Genomic DNA, 22,335 nt, shown 5'->3' with positions numbered 1-22,335 from the left:
GAAATTCTTCAGAGACTGTCCAATAATTGTGTTACTTGTTTGTCTCAATTGATCAATTGGTGTTTTTTGTCCAAATATGTTCCTATGTACTGGAAGACAGCAGAAGTAATTATGATTCTGAAAGCCGGAAAATCGTCAAATAATGTGTTTTTATACCGACGTATTTCTCTACTACCAATGCTGTCCAAACTTTTGAATGACTGTTACTGACTCGAATGTTGCCGATTATAGAAAACAACGCACCAATTTGGGTCTCGAAAAAATCACTCTACAATCGACCAAGTTCACAGGGTTGTTAGAACCATAGAGTGTGCGATAGGTTAGGTTAGGTTTGGCACCCGCATCGCACATAGAGACAACGATGCCACTTTGACCACGAAATGGGTCCGTTGTGAGCCGCGGGGCTAGGCTACATTTCCCTCTCCATATTGAACCATCCTGAGCTTTTGACAAAGCGTAAAAGGTTGTTGATACCTAAAGTGTATAGATTATCTATATTCGTTAGAAGCAGGATTTTAAAAATCGGTTCCTGCTTCTGGCTAGAGACGGGCATGTGCAAAAAAGGTGTTGAATTGTTTCCAATTCCTCCTCATTTCTGCAGCTACGACAGAAATAATGCATGTAAAAGCCTAATCTCCTTGCATGATTTCCTGTGCGACAAAGTCCTGTGAGGGCCCCTACTAAGGGCCTGATTTGAGGTCTACTCAGTTTTATAATAATGTTGGACAGACCTAAGTTTAGCTTTGGCCATGTTTGCCTAGCAATTTCACAGGTGTTAGCGCTAATCTATCTTTGATTTGCAGAATTGATTAGTGCGTCCTTAATGAGAAGCTTACAAGTTGCGAGAGGTATCTCCATAAAATTACTTATGTCTGGCATACAGGTACCTTCTCTTGTAAGTTGGTCTGCCCTACAGTTCCCTGGTATATCTCTGTGGCCTGATGATACGATATTGCTTGGCCATCTCATTTAGAGATTGGCGACAACGTAAGACACTCCTTGATGTTGTTTGGAATGCATCCAGGGCTCGTAGGGCAGCTTGGCTGTCTGATAGATAGCAGATATCCGTTGATGATATTCTGTTTATCTTTAACCATTTTAAGGCTTCATGAATAGCGTTTATTTCCGCTTGAAATACGCTACAGTGATCCGGTAGTTTTAAGGATTCACTAATAGAAAGCTCTTCGCAAAATAACCCTGATCCTACACCGGTGGATCCGTTAGTGTAGATCTTAACGGGTAAGTTGGGTGTTGGATCTTCTTCAAGCCATTCCAGTCTAATGCCCACTTGAATGTCCATGTGTAAGAGTTCTCCATTGTGAGCTCGCTTTGAGCCTTAAAGCGGAGCAGGCCGCTGAGTATTTGCTGAAGAGATCTAGGGGTGGCAGATGTAGCATGATGTTCAAAGCCATAGATGGCGTGGTTTTAATGACGGCACATATTGCTAATTCCGCTGATCTCTGCACCTTATTCAATAAATTAGAATAGTTTTTTTTCTGCATAGCACACCACCAGACAACATTTCCATATAGAAGAATGGGTCTGACGACAGCAGTGTAATGCCAATGAGCAACCTTAGGTTTAATTCCCCAGGTATTACCTAGAGCTCTGAAAAGGTCTTACCTAAAGGCATAAAAAGCTAGGTTCACTTTCCTGACTCTTTCTAAGGTGTTTGACTTCCAAGTCAGTTTCCTATCTATGTTTAGTCCCAAGTACTTGGTTTCTTCCGAAATCACAAGAGCTTCCCCTTTGAGCATAATTGAACTTAGCTGAGGGACTCCTATTGAACAATATGAGTTGTGTTTTGTCTGGGTTGACTCCTAGACAACACTTTCCTGCCCACCTAAAAAGTATATCTAGAGCATTTTGTATTAGGTCGCTTAATGTAGATACAAATTTACCAGAGACAGCAATAACAACATCATCGGCGTAAGCAATCACCTTACAGCCCACCGATTCCAGTTTTAACGAAAGTTTATTTACAACTACGTTCCATAAAAACGGTGAGAGGACTCCACCTTGCGGTGTACCTCTACTTACCAATCTCCTGAGCACCAATTCTCCTAGTTCCGCTTCAATGATTCTGCTATTTAGCATTTTGCCAATGAAGCCTATCAAGCCCGGTTCTACCCTAAGATCAGTGAGTGCAGTAATTGATTCTATCAACCTCTCTAAAGTGTTCTATAAGAAGGAAGAAAGAGATATCGGTCTTAAGTCTTTTGAATGGGTGTGTGAGTTTCTACCAGCTCTTGGAATGAAAACAATATTGACTTGTCTCCACTTAAGAGGTATATGACCGTAAATAAAGCAAATTTTGAAGATTGAAGTAGCCCGTGTGCAGTTCCACCGGGTAAATACCATCTGGACCTGGTGATTTAAAAGGTTTGAAACTTTCAATCGCCCATAAGAGCCGATCCTCAGATAAAGCGTCAATTCTGACTTCACGACAGTGTTCTGTATCTTCCATGTCATGCCCAGTAATGTCTGAGCAGCCTGGAAAATGAGTGTCGAGTAAAAGTTCTAGAGACTCTTTACTGGTTGTAGTGAAAGAACCAACACTTTTCTGTAGCAGTTCCCAATTTTGAGGACTTACCGCTAAAATCTTACGAAGTCTGGAGGTCTCAGTTGCCCCTCAACCTCTTCACAAAAGGATTTCCAAATTTGCCTTTGGGCATTTCTTATTTCCTTCTTGTAGATTCTCAGACTATCTTTATAGCCTTTCCAATCTTCTTCGAGACGAGTTTTCTTTGCCTCATTAAAGCGCTTTTGCTTGTTTTTTGAAGCTTGCTTAGTTCAACCGTCCACCACTTAGGCTTGGGTTTACCCCTCAGTCTTCTTATGGGGCAGGCTTCCGCCAAGCCAGCATCCATGCTGTCTGTAATCTTGTCAACCAATTTTCTGGTCCTTCTATGCTTTGTGGTACCACACATGGACATGTTCCTAGGGTAAACCCGAAACAATCTACATAATTTTCCCAGTCTGTTTTCCTGATATTTTTACGAGGCTTAGGTTTCGGTAGATTTTTACTAATCTCAAACGAGATATATCTATGGTCAGAGAAGGAATGTTCTTCTAAAACTTTCCAGTTCCTAATTCGATTAATAACGGAGTCAAAAGCAAAACTAGCGTCCAACACTTCCTGTCTATTACTAATGACAGAAGTAGGTTCATTACCTTTATTGCAAATCTGTAGTTTAGTTCCTATCAGATAATCAAAGAGACACTCACTTCTAGCGTTAGTATCAGTACTGCCCCATGTCTCGTGATGAGCATTTACATCCGCACCAATAATTAGCTTTGGCTCGGCTTGAAACTGTAGGTCCCTCCATTTGTGGAACAACATCAAGACGCACACCACAAATAGGAGGAGGAGCTCGGCCAAACACCTAACAGAAGTGTACGCGACAATTATTTATTTATTATTTACTAGCTCCACATGGTCATGTGCGAGGTAACAGGAAGATAGCCACATCCGTTCATTTCCGGACTCCAGGCTAATGGTCAATTGATCGGTGTCGCAGTAATTAGAGAGCATGAAAGCATTTATCCCTTTTCTTATTAGTACGCACGCTCTTGGATTACCTTTGTTGCGAGCATACATCAGTTTATATTTTTGAGTCCTTAGTCCGCACACAAGTCCATGTGATACCCATGGTTCTTGAATCAGGACAGTATGATGTCCACCTTTGCCCAGGTGGATGGTGAGGTTAGCGGACGCAACCTTTGAGTGGTGAAGGTTAATTTGAAGAACCAGTAACATCATGGTTACTGGGCGTCCTCTCCACCATCGTTTTGTTAGGATCATCTGAATCTGACGCCAGTAGTTCTTCCTCATCAGTGAGAGTAGTATCAAGTACACTTTCTAACAAGGAAGAGATACTGCCGTCAGCAGATGCTTTCCGTAGCGCTGTAGCGGTGTTAGGACCGGAGCCAGATTCCGCCTTGGGGCATATCTCAGCTCCAACCGGGTCCTTTAAATTAGGCGTATTGTCCTTATTATAGACCCTCAGTGATATGGATGAAAACCCGTAGCTTACTACACCGTCAGATCGCGCCAGTGCGTCCACCGAGTCCTTGCAGACTACGAAAGTAGCGCTTCAGTACTCGCCCTTGGGATCGTCCAGCTTTGTGACCTTCCAAGACGATGTAGGAAGCTCCGGATTACATACCCGAAGAATTTCAAGGATGCTTTAAGGGTCTGATGGCTCCGCTGGTAACCAGGCCCTAGCTCTTGGTAAACTGGGGATGTCATCCCTTGAAATTACCTCGAGTTTAGACCCAGGCCATACTTCGCCAATCCTTGAAATAGTTATTTTGTAAAGATCAGTGGATCTCTGATCGGCACAGGCAATAAGCTTCACGTGGCTCTGATGCCATTCACTATCGCGGCAGAAAGGAGCTGGACCAGGATTCTCCTTCAGAATTTGGAAGAAAACGCTTGAGAGCCTGGCTTCCACTTTGTTCCAATTGTCAGGCGAAATAGTGCCGTCAGGGTTGCTTTTATCAACCACCGCCCATAGCTGTTGGCCTCTGACAGCTTCGCTGTATGTAGCTGGAGAAGTCTTGGTGTTTCGAGGCTTCTTCAACGTGCTGGGGTTGCTGGGGGGGTCGTCCGACAACTGGCGTTTTGGGTTCGGTTCAAAACCCCGAGGGGACTCCTCCGTTACCCTTGTCGCCCAGCTAAAAGAGTGCTTCTGTTTAACAGACCACTCCCTTCAGGAATCGTTTTCAAGCGCTCCAGTAGCCTGAAGGCAGCACGTCTCTCCTTGTAGCCATGCCGTGCAGGCTCAGCTTCTGCTGAGGTATCAGTCGTTTCAGACTCAGCTGTACCACCTTTACCAGGGCTAGTCCCGGTATTGGTGGTAGAGGAAATTGACTTCTTGGCCATGGGTTTATTGTTAGTACCGCCACTTCTGCTGTTGCCAGGTTTGTCCTCAGCACCAGCTTCCGCCGTACGAAATGGACTAGCCGTGAAAGGCTTGGATGTACTGACACTTCGACTTGGTTTAATTATCCCAGCTTCCGTCGTACTAAAGGAGATCTGGTTTGATCCAGATTTGGGGGTGGAAACTATAGCTTCCTTTGCATCTAAGGACTGCTTGTCCATAGAGGTTTTTTGATTGAAGGACTCCATCTGTTTCTTACGATCACCGTGCACCGTGGCAAACATGGTGATCTTATAAAAAGGAAGGGGAAACATAATGGTCGACCGTGGCAGCGCCCCATACCACGGCAAGGTCATGGTTATACCCCGAGGTGACCCGGTATCGAGGTAGCTCCGTAGAAATACAGTCGGACAGAAAACCCCCTGTCCGTGCCAGGGGTCGCATGACACCTTGGGTTAGGGGGGGAGGGGGCGAGGAGAGGAGATGACGGGATGATGAGGGTTAAGGATTAACAGATACGTCGGTACGGTGATCTTCATATGGTGATTGGATGGCCACCAATTTTGCCGTGAAGCGGGTGGATGGCTAGCCAATCCTCATATGGAGCTTCCCTCTTAGTTCGTGTTGGGGCAAACCACCACTTAAGCCTCATCTCCGCGACAAGGAGACCAACATGATGAGGTAGAGTGTGCGAGAGAGGAAAATAAAGTTTGCGCAACGGTGTTCCTTGACTTCTCGCAGCTGTTTGACAAAGTTTGGCATACGGGCTTACTCCACAAACTAAAATAGATTTTGCCCAAGAATTATTGCGATATCCTTTCTTCCTACCTTGATGGCAAATACTTTAGTGTCAGACTTGACAACGAATATTCTTCATTACAAAAAGCAAGCGCGAGGGTATCTCAAGGAAGCATCCTATACCTCTTGTATACGCATGACTTACCGGTTCACGAGCAAAACGTTGCCGCAACCTTTGCAGATGACACGGCTATCCTAGCAGTTGGAGAATTAATCGAGACTACAACGACGATATTGCAATCAGCGGTGAATTCTATTGCAACATGGGCACAAAAGTGCACATTGTATTCGGCCTGAAAAAAACAATTTACAAGCCAGTCTACATAAACAGCGTACATATACCGTACGTCATCGAGGCAAAATATCTTTGAACAACCCTTGATGCTAAACTGCGTTGGAAGGCGCATGTCAAGAAGAAGCGTGAAGAACTGGAATTGAAAACAAAAATCCCTCTTTATCTTATTGGCAGACATTCTATTCTGTCAAAGAACAACTAACTACTGCTATATAATTCAATTCTTAAACCGGTCTGGACGTATGGCATTCAGCTATGGGGATGCTCAAGCGAATCTTGCATGACTATTATCCAACGATTCCAAAATAAAGTGTTGCGCAACATCGTCAATACTTCATACATACTATGGGAGAAATCTCGACCTCCATCGTGATCTTGGTATGCTGCTCTTTACTGACGTAGCGAAAGAGTATGGCATGGTTCACAGACAACGTTTAAGTACACATTTCAACGCTGAAGCATTGGCTTTGCTCCAGCCAATTACTGGTCGTCGGCGGCTCAAGCGTAAAACAGTTTTAGAACAGTTTTAGCACCCAGTAGCAGCTGTACCTTATATATTTATACATTCATAATGAATTTATGAATATTGAGTCATCTTAGTTTTTCCTTTTTTCATACATATGTTCAATAAAAATTCCTCGTTAGTATCTTTATTTAATTGTACTAGTTGTAATTTCTAAACGTTATTCTGTTAAAAATAAAATAAATACTGAATAGATTGGTATCGAAATTAAAGGTTTCGATGAATTCTTCGTCGTTATATTTCCATCGTCGGGTGTTCCATAAGTAGCTGTTCTTGTCTGTCTGAAATATTTGTGCCCATAATTATGAAAGTATAACTTGGGCATCCAAGCGACAATGACAATATGTATGTATGTATGTATGGGATGAAACTACAGCATTAAGAAGTGCACAGGAAGTAGCATCATGCATTTTAGCGTATTTGTAGGACATTATAATTACTCAAAAACACGTAACATTAAAGTACCATTAACATGGATGAAAATCGTTTAGTCAAATAATAATAATATTGAAACGGTATTCCCTACCAGAAAGCAGAAAAGATTAACGAAACCAACGCAAGAATGAGTCTTATCGAAGCCCTATGCTCTCAAGTGGAGTGAACAAGGAAAACAAAAAAAAACCACACATCCTTGGTATCGGATCATTCTTTACTACCGAATGACCGTGATTTTGGTGTGATAGAAATAAAAATAAAAAAGCAACTTACTTATACAACCCTGAGCCTTGTTTTGAATTGATAGAAAAGTGTAAAAGGAAAATCAATAACAAAAGAGTAAAAATTGAATCCAGACGTTTCTTTAAAAATAAACCTTATAAAATGTTCTACAAAACTTCTTTAGATGATTCTATGTAAATTCCACAATTGGATCTTTCACCTAAAAGAACAAGACCAAAAATATACGAAAATATTAAATCACTTCCATTATACACCACCCCTAGATCAGTAACGGAAGAAAAACATAAAGATATTATGATTTTGCTACCATACATCCTCCCAGTTTATCAGGGACATTTTAAGAATTTTAAAAACAGGAAAGAGCGATAAAAAATGATTACTTTTTAGAAATAATTAATAAATGTTCATGAATTATTTCAATAAAGTTATTGTTTCAAATAAAACTCATAGTTCTTTATTGCATTAAATCATTTATAGTATGGTCTGCACGACCAACTCACTTAGACCTTACAGGGCCGTTGTGATACCACTGTGCTGCAAGTGAACTCCATTTACCTTCTTTCGTGGAACCATTTTGTGGCTCTTATGAAACGTAGAATTGATCTCAACCCCACGCCAGACAACTCTGTAAGAGAATTAAAAAATTATTTACCTAGACAACCTGGTCTGATTTTAGCTAGGGCTGGACAATTGCAAAGGAAGTGCTCAACTATTTCTTCCTCTTTCTCATCTCTGCAACTTCTGCAATATTCATGGGAGAAAGCTCCTAGTCTTGAGGAATGCCCGCCAAATAGCCAATGACCGGTTAAACAAGCCACGACCTTCGAGATATTGTCTCTTGAGAGACTAAGCAATTCCTTTGTCCTTTTCTTGTTTATTTGCGGCAATAGTAGCCTAGCTGTTACACATGTATCTTCATCTCTCCATGACCTATTGACCTTTTAGATAATGTTGTTTTTTATTATTAGATTACTCGTGGCCCAAGGTATTCCAATGGTACTTTTATCTCTGAGCAGTTGAAAAGCAGTATGTTTTCTGGCTAGCTCATCAGCTTTACAGTTTCCCTCAATATCTCTGTGCCCCGGAACCCGAATAAGACTGACCTTGAATACGACACTAATATCATTTAGGGCTGCCCGGCATTCCTGTGCAGCCTTCGATCTTAGTATAGCCGCATTCATTGATTTGATGGCCGCCTGGGTATCTGAGAATATATTTATAGTCGTTTTTATTACGGCATGCGTATTTAGATATGTAGCTACTTCTTTTATACCTAGAACCTCTGCCTGATAGACGCTGCAGTAGTCTGGTAGTCGGACGGATAGTTCTTCTCCTAATTCCTTCGAGAAAACTCCGTAACCAACCTTATTGTCTAGCTTGGAACCATCTGTATGAAAATTTAATTCCCCCCTTCTCCATGGCCGTGGTGTCCACCACTCCTTTCTTGGCGGTATACTCGTTGAAGAGTCTTTCGAAGGTGAGTCTAGGAGTAGAGTAGTCAATTTCTTGTTTGTGACTATTCAGAGAGTGTAAAATAGAAGCGTGACCAAGCCACCGGTCATTCCACAGCTCTATACTTTAGAGTCTGAGCGCCGAGGCGGCGGCCACATGTTTCCCTACTAGATTCCAGTATTCCATATATTAAGATTGGTCTAACTACAGAAGTATAGATCCAATGTGTAACACGAGGCGTTAGTCCACATTTAATACTGACCACTGTTTTGCAAGTATATAATGCAACGTTGGCCTTCTTTACTTTTTCCTCAATATTAGGTTTCCACGTGAATTTTCTGTCTAATATGAGTCCTGGGTACTTGCCGTGGATATACGGCAATAAAATCTGAGTTCTCGTATTGCAGGGCTTTAAACTGATTGCCGTACAAGACACAGGTAAGACTTGTAACTGCATCTTTGCAAAAAATAATATCAACATTTTCTTGCTTCCACAGCTTAGTAGCGGCGACATGGCGGCAAGCATCGAGCTCGGGAAAACCGGTTTTTGACTATCCTCCGCCTATATAGCCTACAAGGACAGAGATGCTTCGTCGGATGAAGCTCGTACGCTGGTGCAAGAGGCAGTCCGGAAAAACAAATATCTGTGGTGGAGCAGCGACACTAACGCTAGAGGTGAGTAACTACTTGACTTTATTCTAGAAAATAAAAACATTGTTTTAAATTTAGGCTCAGAGTCGACTTTTGTTACCATAAACAGAGAGGAAGTTCTGGACATCACCCAGGCTTTCGACATGTTTTCTAACCACATGAAAATAAGGCGAGTTTCCAACGAAAATTCGTTCTCAGACCATCGGTATATCGAATTTGAAATCGACACTAGGTCTCCCCAAGTTAGTCAGTTCAGATATATAAGGAAAACTGACTAGGGAGTTTACAATAAAAAATTAAGAGCTTTACTGCCAAAGAGAACCCCCAAAGACCCCACTTTTTGTGGGAAGCTGGATAAATTGGTTAATCAGGTAACTAAAGCAATGAACAGCTCCTTAACAGCTAGCTTTCCGGTTGTCGGACTCAGAGAAAAGTGGTACATCTTTCAAATGAATCTCTGCTCTTTAAAAATTAGCGGGGAGATTATAGGCAGCCTATGCTTCTTTATAAAGAGGATTGTTTCAGTTTTTGCGGAGCTTAAACCGAGTCCGATGCTCTCAGTCCAGCTTCTAAGTATGGCCATGTTAGAGCGCAGAATATACATAAGGGTGTTAGGATATTTGCCTTTAACGGCAATTTCTAAATCATCTGCGTAAGCAGTGACGTGGCAACCCCCTCTTTCCAAGGTCAGCAATACTGAATTTACTGCCAAAATCCAAAGAAGATGAGAGAGGACTCCACCTTGCGGTGTGCCTCTGCAGACCTCTCTGCTTAGAGTAGTGCTGCCTAATTTAGCCGTTACCTTTCTTTTGACGAGTATAGCTTCTATCAGGGCGTGTGGTTCAACTCCAAAATCTTCTAATGAATTTACTATAGCATTGCATTTATGTTGTTGAAGACGCCTTCTATATCTACGAAAGCAACCAATGCAAACTCTTTGTCTAATAAACTTTTTTCCACCAACCCGGCGAGCGAGTGTACGACGGGTTCTGTAGACTTCCCTTTAGTATAGGCATGTTGCGCCGAGGAGAGCCTATTTAAAGGCCCGTATATATTCTTCCATTATCTCTCCAAGACCTTGAGCACGTTGGACTAATGGGTCTGAAGTCTTTGGGGTTAATGTGTGCGGACCTACCTGCATTGGGTATGAAGGAGACTTTTGTCTCCTTCCAGCCTAGCGGAATATGGCCCATGCTAAGACAACTTCTAATGATAATTTTGATAAACGGATAAACAGCAGGGTAGATACCGTCTACTCCTGGCTATTTATAAGGACCAAAAGTGTTAAAAGCCCCATCGATCTTTGCATTGCCTTCAGATTGCCTTTCATTATTGGCCCAATGGTTTTGTTCCACCTTCTTGTTTCCTGGGAAATGTGTGTCTAGAAGAAGACCTGATGATTCCTCACTTGACGTAGTCCATGTATTCCCATGACCTTGTAGGTAGCCTAGGTTGCATGGCGCCTTTGAGAGAATTTTCTTTAATCTGGCCGCTTCTGAAGTTTCTTCAATTCCTTTGCAATAATTTTGCCAAGATTCACGCTGCGCAGCTCTCTCTGCTTTTTTATAATTTTTCAATTCAGCCTTATAGGCTTGCCAGTCCTCTGAACTTCTTGTGGCCTTGGCCAGATTAAATAATGTTCTATGTGATTCTCGTAGCGAGGTTAGATGCTTATTCCACCAAGGTGATTTAGACTTCCCTCTGAGTCGGACAACCGGACAGCTAGCTGTTAAGGAGTTGTTCATTGCTTTAGTTACCAGATTAACCAATTTATCCAGCTCCCCACATGTAGCGGGGTCTTTGTAAGATTAAATAATGTTCTATGTGATTCTCGTAGCGAGGTTAGATGCTTATTCCACCAAGGTGGTTTAGACTTCCCTCTGAGTCGGACAACCGGACAGCTAGCTGTTAAGGAGCTGTTCATTGCTTTAACCAATTTATCCAGCTTCCCACAAAAAGTGGGGTCTTTGGGGGTTCTCTTTGGCAGTAAAGCTCTTAATTTTTTATTGTAAACTCCCTAGTCAGTTTTCCTTATATATCTGAACTGACTAACTTGGGGAGACCTAGTGTCGATTTCAAATTCGATATACCGATGGTCTGAGAACGAATTTTCGTTGGAAACTCGCCTTATTTTCATGTGGTTAGAAAACATGTCGAAAGCCTGGGTGATGTCTAGAACTTCCTCTCTGTTTATGGTAACAAAAGTCGACTCTGAGCTTAAATTTAAAACAATGTTTTTATTTTCTAGAATAAAGTCAAGTAGTTACTCACCTCTAGCGTTAGTGTCGCTGCTCCACCACAGATATTTGTTTTTCCGGACTGCCTCTTGCACCAGCGTACGAGCTTCATCCGACGAGGCATCTCTGTCCTTGTAGGCTATATAGGCGGAGGATAGTCAAAAACCGGTTTTCCCGAGCTCGATGCTTGCCGCCATGTCGCCGCTACTAAGCTGTGGAAGCAAGAAAATGTTTATATTATTTTTTCCAAAGATGCAGTTACGAATCTTACCTGTGTGTTGTACGGCAATCAGTTTAAAGCCCTGCAATATGAGAACTCAGATTTTATTGCCGTATATCCACGGCTCTTGGATGAGAGATATGTCAAGTCCACCGGCAACCAAGCGGACGGAAAGGTACGCGGACGCAAGTTTAGAGTGGTGGAGATTAATTTGGACCAACTTCATGCAAATCTGTCTGTTTCATCTCTACCATCGTGACCTCGACGTCCTCCTCCGAGATCTCCCCACCTCAGTGTCAGCGAGGAGATCCTCTTCGTTAAAAAGCGGCCCCACACCGGTCAGCCCTTCCGAGTCGCTTTAGCATTGGCTGCTGGGCAACCCTTCTTCAGTATCGCTGCGCAAGCTGGCCTTGTCACTTCCCTCACCTTAGTCCAAAGCTGGCTCGTCGCTGCGATAGATTCGAATGGTTGTGTCAACCAATTCGAGCTTCACGACGGTGAAGTGAGCGATTCATCATTGAAGATGAGCATCACCGGTCGCCTACCTTCTTCTGGCTCTTCTATTCTACCTACCTTTCAATTATGGGTTGGCAGGCCTCTATTGCAAGATTTGAACATCTCCTCAATTTTATTTGGCTCTGTCGGCTTGGCCGGAATCCAAACTCGAGCTCGAGGCCTGTTAGGAATTTCATCCTTGCTAACCGCTTCGAGTTTTGCTCCCGGCCAAACCTCTGCTACCTTACTTACGGCCAACCTGTAGAGCGTGGCTGACATAGTATCTTCGCAGGCGATGAGTTTAGCTCTACCCGGATAACAGCCTGTGTCATGACAAAGGGGAGGAGGTCAGGGGTGTTCTTCTAGGACCTGGAGGTACACTTTGGTGATAGCCTCCTCCATTTTTCCTTAGGAATGATTCCTTCCTCTTCTGCCTTCTCAATGGTGGCCAGTATCTCACCGCCGCCCTTTACAACCTCACTAAAGGATGGATGTTGGTGGCCACCTACCTTTTGTCTTTTTGTGACCCTTTCTATTGTCTGTTCTGCAGACCGTTGTCTTTTAGTAGTAGCACCCGCCGCTTTTCCCAAGTCGGATATTACTCCTTTGTCCACTCTAGCGATTTAGCCTGGTCTTCGGTTCCACTTCTCCTATTCTAAATAAGACCCTACTGGCCGCCTTTTTCTCGTAATAGTTCTGCTTGGAAGGACGGACATGTAAGAAATGTTTTTCTGGTTCAAATTAATTTTTGGTCCCACGAGTGTCGGACAAGAGAAGTCCGCCTGTGCAGAGGACCGTGTGCACAGGTAAGGCTAGATGGAACCGAAGGTCGCCAGGTATCCGGAGTACTCCGTTCGTGACTGGGCTATTTTTCGTCTGGGTGGCCAGCCAGGCTGAACCCCGGTACGGGTCGTACAACACCTTGTTCCGACCCAGAGCAGAGCTTGGTAATCGTTCTAAAAGCAGCCCGAACCGAGGGAGTGGAGTGCATTCGCTCAATTCTGGAATGTATTCAAGCGACCACTCTACCATCCATTGAAAAGGTCTGATTAGTGATTCGACTAAGACTCCACACCACGGCAAAGTGTCTGCCTTCTCGGAGGTTGATCAAGACTAAGAAAATTATAAATTAAAATGTCGCATAGTTTAAAAATAATAAAAAAAATATATATTTGATTTTCCGGTTCTTTAGATTCGCTAAAGTTTGGAAGGGTGACTTCTTTGTCTAATTTATATTTATTAAGAATTGTTGTTATAGTTGTTGAATGATACGCATGCTCCTGTATCGATTAAAAATTGTAGGGGTCTGCCAAAAGGAGTTGAAATATTGATGTAACCTAGTTCGGAACCGTGCTTGTTAATGTCTCGGTATCCTGTTGGTGGTTCGAAGCTGGGTACCGAAAACTTTGGTTATCTTCAATATTTGCTGTGCTCGTCCAGGTTTAGATTATACCCACTGATTGGTGGTATCGGATCCAAAGGATTGGAATGTTGAAAGTTAAATAGTCCGTTTTTTTGGAATTCGGGCTTTCTTGATGCAATAGAGCGCTTAGTTTGGTCTGTACTAAAGGATCTTGGGGTAGGGGTTTGGGTTTTTATGTGCATGGAACTTGTCCATAGTGTGTGTATCTATTGAAATTGGTGTTATTCCTAAAGTAATTGTGCCTTTTGTTGCCAATTACGTTGAAATCTGTTCGGATCTGATTTCATATAGAATATGTTTTGTTCTTTTATGCATAAGGAGCATGCTTCTGCAAGAGATTCTGGGTTCTATGTTCTTATTGTTGAGCCCAGGGGTTCTCTCAAGCAAATAAGGAAGCTGTTAAGACACATTTCAGCATACAAGTCTTTCTTTGCTTTGATTATTTTCTCATCTTGCTCGTGAATCTGTTAGTTACTGAGGAAGGATGCTTGCAATTATATTATCTAGAACTGTAGAAGTGTTCAATATTATTAAATTTTTAGCGGATGCTATGTAGGTCTCTAATCAGAAAAATTTCAGATCTTTTGTCTGAATAGTGAAGAGTGAGGTTTTGTTTTATTTCATCCCAATTGAGGGATGTCCCGTACATGTTTAATACTTCGTTGACCTGGCCGAGAATTTTATTTTGAATCGCACGTAGTAGTATTTGTCCCTGTGGAGTTGCGTCGCAATTTCTAATGTGGAGTAGAATTTATTCAACATTATTAATAAATTCGTGCAGTAGCCATCATATGCAGGTAAATCCTTTACTGCATCCGGAATTCGAAGGGTTTCGAAAGAAACGGGTTGCTAGGAATATGCCAAGAAAAGCTTGGTTGTTCTTCGTTAGGGTTTGCCATTCTGTTTAGTTCTTCTGATAGCAAGATATCTTCAAATTCGTCAGATTCTGGGATTGAATGTAAGCTTTGAACAATTTTCTTGGGGTATGGGCGGAATTGAAAATTGTTTTCTATTGATTTATTTTTGTACATTTGAATCAACGATTGAGAATTGAAACCGTTCAATCTCGGTATAAGTGTATTAATTTTAATTGGGAAACCGTATATGTTAATAATAAAATATAATTTTAAATTTGAATATACGTTATATTATAGATATGTATTGCATATAATTGGTATATATGTTATAATTATTGGTATTTATATATAATATTAATATATCTATTTTAATATATGTATATATATAATATATATAATATTTATACATTTATATATAATATTTTAGTTTTTATATCTATAGGGATCACTGTGACAATATTCCCTCGGCACTCCTGTTTTTGGGTCAGCGATATGCTCTCACTGTCAAAAACGTGGGTAGATATACAAGAAAGATATATGTTACAGTGAAACACCGAAATCTGGAGAATGTCGACTTTCGACAGGCAAAAAAGACGAATGCCTCTGTTTTCTTTATCGCCAAACATGGCTTCATAAGGATTTTGCCGCGTTCCTTCGTGGTATGTGGGGTTCTTGGCAAATTGAACAAAGGATAAACCATCTGACCATTTATTTGTATCGTTATCGTTCATCCATGCAGTTAGCATATTCTGTATATCCTGATTGGCTCTTTCGACTGACCCTTCTGTTTGACTGTGACAAGGTTCTCCACGAACTATTTTAACATCTTTCCGCATAGCGCATATTTCGGATATCACTTGATTACTAAATTCTCTGCCATTATCTGATTGCAATATTGCTGGTGCACCAATCTCTGTTTGACTGCAGATATATCAGATCAACTTGACATCTTGAGTTTAATTCAGAACTAACAATTAGCTTCACAACAACACCTTTCTTAAGTCCACTGTGTTTCATTTGACACTGTTTGCATAAATTTAAATACAAAATTACAACTTCATATGTAGTATTTTTGTATTTAACTTGCAACGCTTTAAGCATATAGTACGTGTTCTTCCTCCGTGGCCTATTCGGGTGTGGGTTTTATAGTATACTGCACAATTCTTCATTGGTAACATAATACTATATGTTCGTTTTTCCTGTTTTTAATGGTACAATTAACTTTTCTTCATCATTAATTTTTAAAACATCAAAACGTTTTAATCGTCTCTAATCCAAAGGTGTCTTGCATTTTATTTTAGCAGAAACCACTTCAGAAACTGTTTTAGAATACTTTGCTTGAGAAAAATAAAAATAATTGTCTTCTCGTTTACCCGTAATTAATGCATTTAACTTTTGAAGAAAAAGATCACGATTTACTGCAGTATCCATTTAGTATAAATTAGGAACTGACACATCTGATTGACTCCGAACAGAACAAATGATTTGGCCGGAGAAAGCCAGTCACTTGTTTTTTGACTCTTTTGTTTTGGACCTCCACCAGAGCATATCTGTGATTGTCGACAAATACCGGAGAGGGTCCGAATGTACAACAATGTAATGAAATATTCGATCTTTTACCGACGTATTGGTATCTGTTGACATTCACCGGTGAAAGTCGACATTCTCCAATTTCGGACATTCACGGTAACATATATACATTAGGGCGGGTCGATTTAAAAATCGCTCATTGCTCTGTGAAAATCGTATTCTAGGGATCAAAATAAGAAACTTTGCCGAAGGAACCATACCTCTAAAACGAATTCTGATGTCCCCCAATTTAGGTCGAACGAAAAATCCCACTTTGACCCATTTAGAGTGCTCCAATCGAGTCCAAATGTATGACCGACCCCCACTAACTTTGGACGGCCGATCCACCCATGCCAGTGGCACACCCCCTGGAACTTCCCTGGGGGGTTCCCCATACAATAATTTCAAAATATCACCATTTTTGGCCTTTACATGAGAAAAGAAACTAAAAAGTTCGACCCAAATTGGGGGACATCAGAGTTCGTTTTAGAGGTATGATTCCTTCGGCAAAGTTTCTTATTTTTATCCCTAGAATATGATTTTCACAGGGCAATGGGCGATTTTTTGGCCTCCCTACAAAATACACTAAAAGTTCGACCCAAATTGGGGGACATCAGAATTCGTTTTAGAGGTATGGTCCTTCGGCAAAGTTTCTTATTTTGATCCCTAGAATATGATTTTCACAGAGCAACGGGCGATTTTTTTGCCTCCCCACAAATCGACCCGGCCTAATATACATATATTACATACATTTTCGCTTGCTTCAAATTATTATTTTTCTTTTTCTTTATCAATTAAAATTCTTTCTTTGAAATCCCTTTTACTTTCTTATATGTTTTTTATTTTGAATCTGTCCTGCAGGGATCACTGCGGCAATATCCGTTCGGCATTCCTGTTCTATAGATCAGTAATATGCCCTCACAGTTCAAAAAGCGCGCATTACATAATGTCAAAAAAATGTCGGGAATGGTTCATTTATAAAGCGCGCGACACATACATATGTCTAAATTTTTTTTGCTGGAATGTTGATACAACTGTCCTCTCTAGTGTCGCAGAGCGTGATCTGTCAATTAGCTTGTTTTTAGCATTTAATTATATCAATCAACCGCAGATGTGTTCTGCGATATTTACTATGTATAAAAATATCGAACAAAGTATTTGTCTTAAACTTTGTGTTTTGAACGTGATTTCGAGTGCCGAATGTTGCATAAAGCCTATGGCGAGTGTGCTTTATCAAAACCACGGGTCTACAAGTGGTATAAGGCTCTTGCAGAGAGCCGAGAAGTCGTGGAATATTTGCCCCGATCGGGTCGCCCAACAACGTCTTCAACGGATGACAAAGTCAAGGAAATGGTTGCTCGACTCGTTCCAAGAGAGTAGACTTTCTTTCAAAAAACTCATCGGAAGAAGGCGGCTGAAGACATACTTAAGCAAGTGAATTCGGACTCCACGTTTATCCAGCGCATCATAACAGGTGATGAGACGTGGGTATATGAGTTTGACATGCAGATCAGTCAACAGGCGGCTGAAGGACGCTATCCACATGCTCCGAAACCCAAAAAACCACGTCAAAGTCGGTCAAAAGTGAAAGTCATGTTACTCGTTTTCTTTGATTATCATGGTGTTGTGCACTCAGAATTCGTTCCAAATGGTTCTACGGTAAAGAAAGAATATTATTTGGAAGTTATGCGACGTTTGAGAGAATGCGCGTGGAAAGCGGCCTAATTTGTGGGAAGAAAACTCATGGATCTTGCCCCATGATAATGCACCGTCGCTCAAGTCTCATATTGTGAGTATTGTTTTTTTACCAAAAACTAGGCAACTATCATCAACCACCGTATTCACCGGGTTTAGCCCTCTGTGACTTTTTCCTTTTCCCAAAACTTAAATTACGATTCCGCCGTCGTCGCTTTGAGTCGATAGAGGCCATTAAGGAGAATTGGCTGAAGAACTGAAGAAGATCTCTTCAAACGCGCTTAAAAGGAACTTTGATGACGGAACTCATCGTTGGCATATGTGTATTGCTTCGAATTGAGCCTATTTTGAAGGCGACAAAATAAATTTTGATGATTTGTTAACGCTCCTTTAACCTGGAGGGCCAGGCTTTATGGACTATGAAATCGCAGATTTGAGTTAAGTTGTGATGACTTTATTCCAATATAGGAATACAAATCAATTTTTGTTTATATTTAAGGCTGTACAAGCTGTACATTTGGTATTCTGTTTATTTGTAATTTACGTTTGGCGTGCATACAGATGTGCAAATGGTTCTTTATATATTGTAAGTTTATAATATTATATTTTTATTATACTATTAGTTTTTTTTTTTTACTTACCACAAAGCCTGCCCGAAGATGCATCGCATTTTAGGTTCTCCAGTGATTTGTAGTTGAGACTACGACAGTCCGGTCGTGCTTCTAGAACCACAGATTAGTTGGTGTTTCCGATATCCCCACCGAATATTTGTACCTGGAACCACGTTTTAATTTGTTGATTCCTTTCGACCTGCCGTCGATATGCGCTCAGAGGTCACTTACGGATTTTTAACTTTCTAAGCACTCGCGAAACGTTCACTGGGCAGCCGACTGCACCATTTATGGCATTTATGGTACCGTCCACTAAATTGTTAAAAAAAAGTAGTTAGCTTTTTAGCTGCAATATGACAAGTGTTTATTATTTTATTATTAAATCTTACTTATACATTTCGTGCAAGTTTATTGCAATAACTGATTAGTGCGCTATTTATTTTATATGGCTCAATTTATATGCAACTCTTATTACATGGAGTTTATAATTTGGTTCAGATAATCATGTATTTCATATAACTTAAATTCAACGTATTCTTGATGTGTCTGCATTTCCGTTGTTGATGGCCGGTTAACTTCTTGCCCTTGGGGGCTTTACCGGTTATTGTCGTGTTGGTTTTGTTGTAGCCGTTGAAGTTGCGGTAGCGGCCGGAACGCGCGCCTGAGCTGTCCATAAGTATATTATTTTTGAGGAAGACAAAAATATTTGGTGAACCATCAATTTTTGTCGTGGCATTTGCGTATATTCATATGTATATGGATAACATTGTAATGAATGCATCTATGTATACATTATATATGCATACTTTATAAATGCGCGACAGAATGGCGACAGTCATGATGGAATGCATAATAAGATGGCGCCTATCGGGGTACCGTTACTTTGCTCTCAGCGAATTTGACAATGAGTGACGTCGTATTAGCACCAGTATGACCAGATTACTATTTTCGTAACTTTTTTTTCCATTTATTTTATACATCTGTCCTTTGACATTAAGTATGTTGTTTAACAATTTGGTCAGGATTTATATACATCGCTTAATGGCCAGTGTCAAAAGCGATAAAATTAAAATAAACGATATAATATACAATTAAATAATATACAATAATACAATACAAGTTTCACTTTACATGATTACATTTTACAACTATTTTTAATTATTTTTTTTTTACATATTTATGGTTTTTTAGCATTTATCATGCTAGGTCGCTTGGTCGGGTTCTCTTTAAACGCCTTTTCCCGTTTCTTTCCCTTTCAAGACGTTTTTTGATTTCTACATTACTGTGTGTGTGTATTTTTTCAAAATGCCTTGTTGTTATCTTTTTGATTTCTTCGTCTACTCTTGCTATATTAAAAGTCCTGTGGATGTCATCATTTTTCGTGTACCTGTCAGACATGGTCAAAATTCGAAGAATCTTAGATTGCTGTCGTTGGATTTTTTCTATATGAGTTTTTTTCGCCGTTCCCCACACCTGTAATCCATATAGCCAGATTGGTTTAATCATAGTTTTGTACACTAACAGCTTGTTCTGTATAGTGAGTCTGGATTTGGAGCAGACTAACCAATGAAGTTGTCGAAGTTTTTCTTTTATTTGTTTGACCTTTTGCTTTATGTGGTGATTCCAATTTAGTTTGGAGTCCAAGTGAATTCCCAGATATTTAGTAGTTGATTCTAATGTAATTGCTTTATCATTTATTTTAATTGGAACTGCGGTAAATTTTGGTTTGTTAGTAAATATAACCTGTACGGTTTTGTCTTCATTTATTTTTAGGCACCAGTTATCAAACCATTCCTTAAATGCGTTTGTGTATCGCTGCAGTTTTTCAGTAGCGATAATTAAGCTTTTGTCTGATGCTAATAGTATTGTATCGTCAGCGAACGTAGCAATTGAAGAATTAGTTTCGTCAGGAGATGGTATATCTGCGGTGAATAAAACATATAGTAGAGGGCCAAGAACGCTTCCTTGCGGAACTCCAGCAGTTATTTGATGAATACCTGAACATTCATTGTCATATTTAATATAGAAGCTTCGGTCGGTTAGATAGCTTTTTATGATGAGATAGTAGTCAAAAGGTAGCATTCTTTTTATTTTGCGGCTATGCCACACTTTGTCAAACGCTTTAGCTACGTCCAAAAATACTGCGGCACAGTATCGATTGTTTTCAAGGTCTGATTGTAATTCTATGGATTTTTCGTAACTTGATTTAGCATTTTTTTTGGTTATTTAGTCTCGTAGTTTTACTTCTATCATCATGACATTTTTCTAGCCTGTTCTAATTAAAATGTTATGTGTATGGTTTTTTAAAATATACATTTTATAAAAATTAGTTCAATTCCCTCAGTTTTATTTAGCTTTACTTTTTTGTAACATCTGGTTGCTCGCCATTGCTTTGGTTGTTGGTGTTCTTCTGCTTTCAGCAGCCAAATCTCTCTCTCGCTACTCTAGTGTTTCCAAGCTTTGGACATATAAACGCATAAAATGCTCATTTAAAGAAAATAAAACACCAAATTTTTATTGAATTACTTAAAGAACTTTGTATGCGTGACAAATTGTATTTAAAATGTGAATTTTTTTTTTTAATATAATATTATATGTTATGGTTATGTACAATTTAATTTATGAGTTTTTTGTTAAGATAAACTCTTGTGTTAAGAGAAGGACTTTTTTGGTATATTTGAGGTTATGTAACAAGATAAGGTACTATTTTTGTAAAAATAGTTTCTTCAGTTCTTCAGTAGTATTGTGTTGCTTATTTTTACTTTAAATGCACAACTCGGCCAATGTCATGTCACGCACTCTCTGATGGGCGCAATCCTGTTTCTATCATTCTTGGGCGACAGTCATAGCGAATGGCGATTGTTTTAGCTGCTGGTAGCTTAAAAAAATTTAAATCTTCGACATTTTGTACTATTAAAAATTTAAAATACATTCCTTTTTGTTCTATTATAGCAGATAAATACCTTATTAAGATATATCTTCACGTATGGGATTATCCAATTAACAAAAAATGTACGAAAGAAATAATGTAGCCGTGAAGTTAGAATTGATACAAGATTACTGATTTTTTGCTGTAGCCTATCTATGTTTACATATACATTTTTCTATGCGCCCGGCGCAGAACTTGCTTGGTTGCTTCGCACAGTGTCTTCTTCGCGATCACAAGCAACAATTTTATTGTCGGAAATATAGAAATATATTTGGATGCTTCAGATAAAAGGACATTTTTAAAACTCTTTTTAGACTTAATTTCATCGAAAGTTTATATTGAGCGTGTACTCTTTGTGTTTACGACCAAAGCCATCATTGGTCGCCTTGATTACTTGGCACGATGATTTTCGTATCATAGGTGCGCTTCAACTTTTTTCCGATAGGGAGGGCGAACGAAGCAATATTTTTTATTTTTAGCTTGTCATTTGTAAACTTCATTAGTATACATTTCATCATGGAACGCTACACACTTGAGCAACGCGTTAAAGTTATTCAGGCTTATTATGAAAACGGGCGTTCAAATCAAAATGCATATCGCGCACTTCATCTTCAGTGAGGACGCACATTTTCACCTCAGTGGATTCGTCAATAAGCAGAATTTCCGCATTTGGGCGAAAGATAATCCAAGAGAGATTGCCGAAAAACCAATGTACCCACAAAGAGTGACTGTTTGGTGCGGTTTACATGCCGGCGGCGTAATTGGCCCATATTTTTTCGTTGACGAGAACGATCGCCACGTTACTGTGAATGGAAATCGATACCGCGACATGATAAACGATTATTTTTGGCCGCAATTTCATGGTATGGACTTAGACGACATGTGGTTTCAACAGGAGGGGGCCACAAGCCACACAGCACACGCTACAATTGATTTGTTGAAGAGTAAGTTCGATGAGCGCATTATTTCCAGAAATGGACCGGTCGAATGGCCGCCGCGCTCGTGTGATTTGACGT

This window comes from Anastrepha ludens, chromosome X (genome assembly GCF_028408465.1).
Source record: "Anastrepha ludens isolate Willacy chromosome X, idAnaLude1.1, whole genome shotgun sequence".
Classification (NCBI taxonomy): domain Eukaryota; kingdom Metazoa; phylum Arthropoda; class Insecta; order Diptera; family Tephritidae; genus Anastrepha; species Anastrepha ludens.
Note: the sequence above shows the minus strand (reverse complement) of the source record.